Source organism: Prunus avium, chromosome 4 (genome assembly GCF_965620075.1).
Source record: "Prunus avium chromosome 4, drPruAviu1.hap1.1, whole genome shotgun sequence".
Lineage (NCBI taxonomy): Eukaryota > Viridiplantae > Streptophyta > Magnoliopsida > Rosales > Rosaceae > Prunus > Prunus avium.
In genome coordinates, this window is record NC_142287.1 from 3,550,629 (window position 1) to 3,559,724 (window position 9,096).

Below are 9,096 nucleotides of genomic sequence, written 5' to 3' on the forward strand. Positions count from 1 at the left end.
CCTTATTGGAGTGGTTGGTGTATTCCATACTTCTAAAGATTGGATTTCACTCAAAACACACCAAATGACTCCTCCCACGATATTTTGATGTTGCCCAAGGTTTGGGGTCGAGACGAAATCAGTAGGTGTAAGAAATTGGACAATTCAAGATCAAAGGCAATTCGTTCCAAATTAGAGTGGTTGGGGTAATTCATAGTACTAGCGATTGGATTTCACTCAAAACACACCAAATGACTCCTCCCACCATATTTTGATGTTGCCCAAGTTTTGGACTCGATCCGAAATCAATAGGTGTAAGAAATTGGACAGTTCAAGTTCAACGGCAGTTCGTTCCGAATTGGAGTGGTTGGTGTATTCCATACTTCTAGCGATTGGATTTCACTCAAAACTCACCAAATGACTCCTCCCACGATATTTTGATGTTGACCAAGCTTTGGGGTCGAGACGAAATCAGTAGGTGTATGAAATTGGACAATTCAAGTTCAACGGCAGTTCGTTCCTAATTGGAGTGGTTGGTGTATTCCATACTTCTATCTATTGGATTTCACTGAAAACACACCGAATGACGCCTCCCACCATATTATGATGTTGCCAAGGTTTTAGGCTTGATCCGAAATCAAATGGTTTGAGAAATTGGACAATTCAAGTTCAACGGCAGGTCGTTCCTAATTGGAGTCGTTCGTGTATTCCATACTTCTAGCGATTGGATTTCAAACAAAACTCACCAAATGACTCCTCCCGCCCATAATGTTGCCCAAGTTTTGGGCTCGATCCGAAGTCAATATGTGTAAGAAATTGGACAATTCAAGTTCAAAGGCAGTTCGTTCCAAATTGGAGTGGTTGGGGTAATTCATAGTTCTGGCAATTGGATTTCACTCAAAACCCCCCAAATGACTCCTCCCACCATATTATCATGTTGCCCATGTTTTGGGCTTGATCCGAAATCAATCGGTATAAGAAATTGGACAATTCAAGTTCAAAGGCAATTCGTTCCAAATTTGAGTGGTTGGAGTAATTTATAGTTCTAGCGAATGGATTTCATTGAAAACACTCCAAATGACTCCTCCCACCATATTATGATGTTGCCCAAGTTTTGGGCTCGATCCGATATCAATAGGTGTAAGAAATTGGACAATTCAAGTTGAAAGGCAGTTCGTTCCAAATTTGAATGGTTGGGGTAATTCATAATTCTAGCGAATGGATTTAATTCAAAACAAACCAACTGACTCCTCCCACCATATTATGATGTTGCCCAAGTTTTCGGCTCGATCCGAAATCAATAGGTGTAAGAAATTGGACAATTCAAGTTCGACGCCAGTTCGTTCCTAATTGGAGTGGTTGGGGTAATTCATAGTTCTGGCAATTGGATTTCACTCAAAATCCACCAAACGACTCCTCCCACCATATTATGATGTTGCCCAAGTTTTGGGCTCGATCCGAAATCAATAGGTGTGAGACATTGGACAATTCAAGTTCAATGGCAGTTCGTTCCTAATTGGAGTGGTTGGTGTATTCCATACTTCTGGGGATTGGGTTTCAATCAAAACACACCAAATGACTCCTCCCACCATATTATGATGTTGCCCACGTTTTGGGCTCGATCCGAAATCAATAGGTGTGAGAAATTGGATAATTCAAGTTCAACGGTAGTTTGTTCTTAATTGGAGTGGTTGGTGTATTCCATACTTCAAGCGATTGGATTTCACTCAAAACTAACCAAATGACTCCTCCCACCATATTATGATGTTGCCCAAGTTTTGGGCTCGATCAGAAATCAATAGGTGGGAGGAATTGGACAATTCAAGTTCAACGGCAGTTCGTTCCTAATTGGAGTGGTTGGTGTATTCCATACTTCTAGCGATTGGATTTTACTCAAAACTTACCAAATGACTCCTCCCACCATATTGTGATGTTGCCCAAGTTTTGAGCTCGATTCGAAATCAATAGGTGTAAGAAATTGGACAATTCAAGTTGAAAGGCAGTTCCTTCCAAATTTGAGTGGTTGGGGTAATTCATAGTTCTAGCAAATGGATTTAACTCAAAACACACCAAATGACTCCTCCCCCCATATTATGATGTTGCCCAAGTTTTGGGCTCGATCCGAAATCAGTAGGTGCAAGAAATTGGACAATTCAAGTTCAACGGCAGTTCGTTCTGAATTGGAGTGGTTAGTGTATTCAATACTTCTAGCGATTGGATTTCACTGAAAACTCACCAAATGACTCCTCCCACCATATTATGATGTTGCCCAAGTTTTGGGCTCGATACGAAATCAATAGGTGTAAGAAATTCGACAATTCAAGTTGAAAGGCAGTTCGTTCCGAATTGGAGTGGTTGGTGTATTCCATACTTCTAGCGATTGGATTTCACTGAAAACTCACCAAATTACCCCTCCCACCATATTATGATGTTTCCCAAGTTTTGGGATCGATATGAAATCAATAGGTGTAAGAAATTGGACAATTCAAGTTGTAAGGCAGTTCGTTCCAAATTTCAGTGGTTGGGGTAATTCTTAGTTCTAGCGAATGGATTTAATTCAAAACACACCAAATGACTCCTCCCACCGTATTATGATGTTGCCCACGTTTTCGGCTCGATCCGAAATCAATAGGTGGGAGGAATTGGACAATTCAAGTTCAACGGCAGTTCGTTCCTAATTGGAGTGGTTGGTGTATTCCACACTTCTAGCGATTGGATTTCACTCAAAACTCACCAAATGACTCCTCCCACCATATTATGATGTAGCCCAAGTTTTGGGCTCGATCCTAAATCAATAGGTGTAAGAAATTGGACAATTCAAGTTCCACGGCAATTCGTTCCTAATTGGAGTGGTTGGTATATTCCATACTTCTAGCGATTGGATTTCACTCAAAACTCATCAAATGACTACTCCGACCATATTATGATGTTGCCCAAGTTTTGGGCTTGATTCGAAATCAAAAGGTGTAAGAAATTGGACAATTCAAGTTCAACGGCAGTTCGTTCCTAATTGGAGTGGTTGGTGTATTCCATACTTCTATCTATTGGATTTCACTGAAACCTCACTGAATGACTCCTCCCACCATATTATGTTGTTGCCCAAGTTTTGGGCTCGATCTGAAATCAATCGCTGTAAGAAATTGGACAATTCAAGTTCAAAGGCAGTTCGTCCCAAATTGGAGTGGTTGGGGTAATTCATAGTTCTAGCGATTGGATTTCACTCAAAACACACCAAATGATTCCTCCCACCATATTATGATGTTGCCCCAGTTTTGAGCTCGATTCGAAATGAATAGGTGTAAGAAATTGGACAATTCAAGTTCAAAGGCAGTTCGTTCCAAATTTGAGTGGTTGGGGTAATTCATAGTTCTAACGAATGGATTTAACTCAAAACACACCAAATGACTCCTCCCACCATATTATGATGTTGCCCAAGTTTTGGGCTCGATCCGAAATCAATCGGTGTGAGAAATTGGACAATTCAAGTTCAACGGCAGTCCGTTCCTATTTGGAGTGGTTGATGTATTCCAAACTTCTAGCGATTGGATTTCTCTCAAAACTCACCAAATGACTCCTCCCACCATATTATGATGTTGCCCAAGTTTTGGGCTCGATCCGAAATGAATAGGTGAAAGAAATTGGACAATTCAAGTTGAAAGGCAGTTCGTTCCAAATTTCAGTGGTTGGGGTAATTCATAGTTCTAGCGAATGGATTTAATTCAAAGCACACCAAATGACTCCTCCCACCATATTATGATGTTGCCCAAGTTTTGGGCTTGATTCGAAAACAATAGGTGTGAGAAATTGCACAATTCTGGTTCAACGGCAGTTCGTTCCGAATTGGAGTGGTTGGGGTAATTCATAGTTCTAGCGATCGGATTTCACTCAAAACACACCAAATGACTCCTCCCACCATATTACGATGTTGCCCAAGTTTTGGGCTCGATCCGAAATCAATAGGTGTGAGAAATTAGACAATTCAAGTTCAACGGCAGTTCCTAATTGGAGTGGTTGCTGTATTCCATACTTCTAGCGGTTGGATTTCACCCAAAACTCACCAAATGACTCCTCCAACCATATTATGATGTAGCCCAAGTTTTGGGCTCGATCCGAAATTAATAGGTATAAGAAATTGGACAATTTAAGTTCAAGGGCAGTTCGTTCCAAATTTGAGTGGTTGGGGAAATTCATAGTTCTAGCGAATGGATTTAATTCAAAACACCCCAAATGACTCCTCCCACCATATTATGATGTTGCCCAAGTTTGGGGCTCGATCCGAAATCAATAGGTGTAAGAAATTGGACAATTCAAGTTGAAAGGCAGTTCGTTCCAAATTGCTGTGGTTGGGGTAATTCATAGTTTTGGCGATTGGATTTCACTCAAAACACACCAAATCACTCCTCCCACCATATTATGATGTTGCCTAAGTTTTGGGCTCTATCCGAAATCAATAGCTGTAAGAAATTGGACAATTCAAATTCAAAGGCAGTTCGTTCCATATTTGAGTGGTTGGGGTAATTCATAGTTCTAGCGAATGGATTTCATTTAAAACACACCAAATGACTCCTCCCAACATATTATGATGTTGCCCAAGTTTTGGGCTCGATCCGAAATCAATAGTTGTGAGAAATTGGACAATTCAAGTTGAACGGCAGTTCGTTCCTAATTGGAGTGGTTGGTGTATTCCATACTTCTAGCGATTCGATTTCACTCAAAACTCACCAAATGACTCCTCCCACCATATTATGACGTTGCCCAAGTTTTGGGCTAGATCCGAAATCAATAGGTGTTTGAAATTGGACAATTCAAGTTCAAAGGCAATTCGTTCCGAATTTGAGTGGTTGGGGTAATTCATAGTTCTAGCGAATGGATTTCATTCAAAACACACCAAATGACTCCTCCCACCATATTATGATGTTGCCCAAGTTTTGGGCTCGATCCGAAATCAATAGGTGTAAAAAATTGGACAATTCAAGTTCAACGGCAGTTCGTTCCTAATTGGAGTGGTTGGTGTATTCCATACTTCTAGCGATTGGATTTCACTCAAAACTCATCAAATGACTACTTCTACCATATTATGATGTTGCCTAAGTTTTGGGTTCGATCCGAAATCAATAGGTGTGAGAAATCGGACAATTCAAGTTCAACGGCAGTTCGTTCCTAATTGGAGTGGTTGTTGTAATTCATAATTCTGGCGATTGGATTTCACTCAAAACTTACCAAATGACTCCTCCCACCATATTATGATGTTGCCCAAGCTTTGGGCTCGATCCGAAATGAATAGGTGTAAGAAATTGGACAATTCAAGTTCAAAGGCAGTTCGTTCCAAATTGGAGTGGTTGGGGTAATTCATAGTTCTAGCGATTGGATTTCACTCAAAACATACCAAATGACTCCTAATACGATATTAAGTGGTTGCCAAGTTTTGGGCTCGATCCGAAATCAATAGGTGTAAGAAATTGGACAATTCAAGTTTAAAGCCAGTTCGTTCCAAATTGGAGTGGTTGGGGTAACTCATAGTTCTGGCGATTGGATTCAACACAAAACACACCAAATGACTCCTCCCACCATATTATGATTGTGCCCAAGTTTTGGGCTCGTTCCGAAATCAATAGGTGTGAGAAATTGGACAATTCAAGTTCAACGGCAGTTCGTTCCAAAGTTGAGTGGTAGGGGTAATTCATAGTTCTAGCGATCGGCTCAAAACACACCAAATGACTCCTCCCACCATATTATGATGTTGCCCAAGTTTTGGACTCGATCCGAAATCAATAGGTGTAAGAAATTGGACAATTCATGACAAGACCCGACCCAAATTCCACTTTGGAATCCGAGTCGAACCCTGTGTGTGTCCGACACCTGGCGGGTGTCAGGCACAAATGACTAATTTGCCCTTCTTACTAAAATCCAAATTCTTTTTAGGTTTGACATCCGCCGAAAATTCGGCAGCGTCTCCTCTGTAAACTGAATCTTTTCCCAAATTTTCACCTGTTGGAAAGCATACATATAAAAAAGAAAACATCACAACCGCCAGCATGCTTTCAACGTACATCCAAACAACTTAACCAACTAACCGGCCTGAGGCCATACAGAAGATCTTTGGGCAAATCTTCAGAGCAACTAATTCAGAATTTAAGATAACAGTATAAATACAAAAAGAACTCCTACGTAGCGGAGGAGATGGATGGAGGAAAGTGACGGCCCTGTGGTGATGTCCCCGTACACGACTACTGCCTGGGGGCGCAAAACATTGAAAAACGTGAGTGGACAAAAATAAAGTTTTAGAACATAAGGTATCAACATACTAACCCCTCTGTTAAAACATTTAGAAAATTTAATCATATCCATGTTCAATATCCGTATGAAAATTCAGGCATGCAAATCCTCATACATATAGCTGAGCATATATTCAGTGAAACATTAACAAAATATCTGAGATTAATAAAGGGAAACAATTTCCTTCCACCTAGGTGTACCCATCATAAATCCGTCAATTCCATAATTTCCGTCAATTCCTCCTAGCAGGTCTCGGTAGCATAAAGTTACTCAAGCCGCATTCCTTGCAAGACTCAGAGGACACTTGGTCCACCCGAGCCGCATTCCTAGCACCACAAAGTTTGAGCGTCCCCGAACTTGTGGGCAATTGTCAAACGCACGCTGACTCATCTGAAGGCAACTGGGATGTCCTTGGACATCATTATAATCGAAAGCAACAATTTATCTGAAGGCAACATTTTTGGGTACCTATGGTGGTTTAAAAACAAAATACATGCCCTTCCTGGAAATTACCATTTTATTCCTCAACCAATCATTCAATATGATTAAAACCTCATTTCTTACTTTCCAAGCCATTTGCATTTAAATATAATAACATATAATCGAGAACATATATATAATTTCATTATTCCTGCTCGGAAAGTAATAGCCATAAATAAATCCTTCAAGATCAAATATTGAAACTTTAATAACATAAAATCCATTTATAAAACAAAAGTCCACTCACTGTGCGTCCGAGTTGCTCTGACCCTTTGAGGGTCCCTCCTTTGAATCAGCTGGTACCCGAGTACCTATTTAAGCCATCATAAATATTAAATCAATAAAATTGCTCAACACAATAATTTAATTTAAAGCCCTGACCCCCGGCTTCTAAAAGTGCGTGTACTAGTTTAAGACCATTATTATCGAGTACGCTGAACCGGTGTACCATAATCCTTGAATCTTTCTGCAATGCACAAAGAATTCCCCCTAGGAGTAAAACTCCCAAACAACACTTGATAACGAGAGAGGAGTTTGTTTCAGTTATACTCTGTCCGAGAGGTCTAAACTTATTGAATAACCACTAATGTTGGATATGTTGTAGAAAACAGGAAACTGAACAACTTTCAAGAAGAAACCTTGGTCATCTGAACAAAGGAAATCGACATCCAAGAGTGAGTAAGGTGCTGTAGCATTTAAACAGCAGACTAGAGGACTTACTAACTTTGAACAAGGTTTCAGATGGTTATAGAACTTAAATTGCTGTGAATTTTGGATATGTCATATTTCTATAACTAAGGAACAACCTGTATGAAGAAAGTGTTGTCGACTGATCAATAGAAATTAACACACAAGAAAGAATTCGAGCCTACCTCAATACAGCAGAACAAAATAAGTAGGCAACACTTCAACCAGCCTTGAGATGACTACAATTCTTGGATGAAGCTCCAATTTTGACAGATTATAGCCAAGACAAAGACGAACAACTTTGATGAAAGGAACGAAGCCACTAGATCAGAGGAAGGCCACATGCAAGAGTGAATAAGGGCACACTAGAGTGAAACCAGCAAACAGAATGAAAGTGAAGACTAGTCTCAACTTGAACACGATTTACAGTAGATAGAAATCTCCGTTTGCCTTGGAATTTGGATATGTTGTAGATGTCGACCTCAGAAACAATTGTTATGAAGGAATAGAGGTAAGAATCGCAACAGAAACCCGCATGCAAAGAGAAATCCGTGCTTAACACAGAGTATCAGACAGAGATGAGCTGTTCATACTCCAACTGGGGTTTGAGGTGTTTATATTTCTCCGACTGGGCTAATTTTCGGATATGTTCGACTCATGAGGCAGACGAACAAGTTTGAAGAAGGAACTATTTCGTTTCGAGCTCAGGAAGTTGATGCTTTGGACCCGTGAACAGATCAGTAAGTCTTGAGGAGGTTCTGTCGGTTTTGGGATTATGATGGGTTTATGGGACTTGTGCAGAATAGAGAATATTTAGGGAATTTGTTGGGCTTATCAGATTTGGGGGCTCAACAATAACAGACGTGTCGGGAGAGTAAAAAGAGATTTTTTTTCTGGTTTTCTAAAAACAATCTTTGAACTGTTTACAAGTTTGCCACCGGACAAATTCCTTCATCGCAACTTTTTCGTTACAACTCCGCTTCGAGCTCACTACGTGTCTAAGAACTCGTTTCGACGTGCTCTGCATAACGATCCAATCAAAATTTTCAAATTCCTTCCTGGTCAAAAAGTCAACTTTCATACCCGTTAAAATATTCCAGGGGCAAAATAGTCTTTTTCTAGAATAAAATAATAATTGAAAATTAATTAAGGATCGAGTTGTTACAATTCAAGTTCAAAGGCAGTTCGTTCCTGATTGGAGTGGTTGGTGTATTCCATACTTCTAGCGAATGGATTTCACTCAAAACTCACCAAACGACTCCTCCCACCATATTATGATGTTGCCCAAGACTGGGGCTCGATCCGAAATCAATAGGTGTGAGAAATTGAACAATTCAAGTTCAACCGCAGTTCGTTCCTAATTGGAGTGGTTGGTGTATTCCATACTTCTAGCGATTGGATTTCACTCAAAACTCACAAAATGACTCCTCCCACCATATTATGATGTTGCCCAAGTTTTGGGCTCGATCTGAAATCAATAGGTGTGAGAAATTGGACAATTCAAGTTCAACGGCAGTTCGTTCCTAATTGGAGTGGTTGGCGTATTCCATACTTCTAGCGATTGGATATCACTCAAAACTAACCAAATGACTCCTCCCACCATATTACGATGTTGCCCAAGTTTTGGGCTCGAACCGAAATCAATTGGTGTGAGAAATTGGACAATTCAAGTTC

The 9,096-nt window shown here is 40.2% G+C and overlaps 1 long non-coding RNA gene across 1 annotated transcript; it reads right to left on the bottom strand.

Moving 5' to 3' along the window:
- Positions 1–5,939: 5,939 nt before the first annotated feature.
- On the bottom strand, positions 5,940–8,256 carry LOC148294705 (uncharacterized). Its single transcript, XR_015835426.1, has 3 exons — positions 7,608–8,256; positions 6,983–7,046; positions 5,940–6,213 (listed from the first exon to the last, which is right to left on the bottom strand). It is a non-coding gene; the product is annotated as an uncharacterized LOC148294705 (long non-coding RNA).
- Positions 8,257–9,096: the final 840 nt, after the last annotated feature.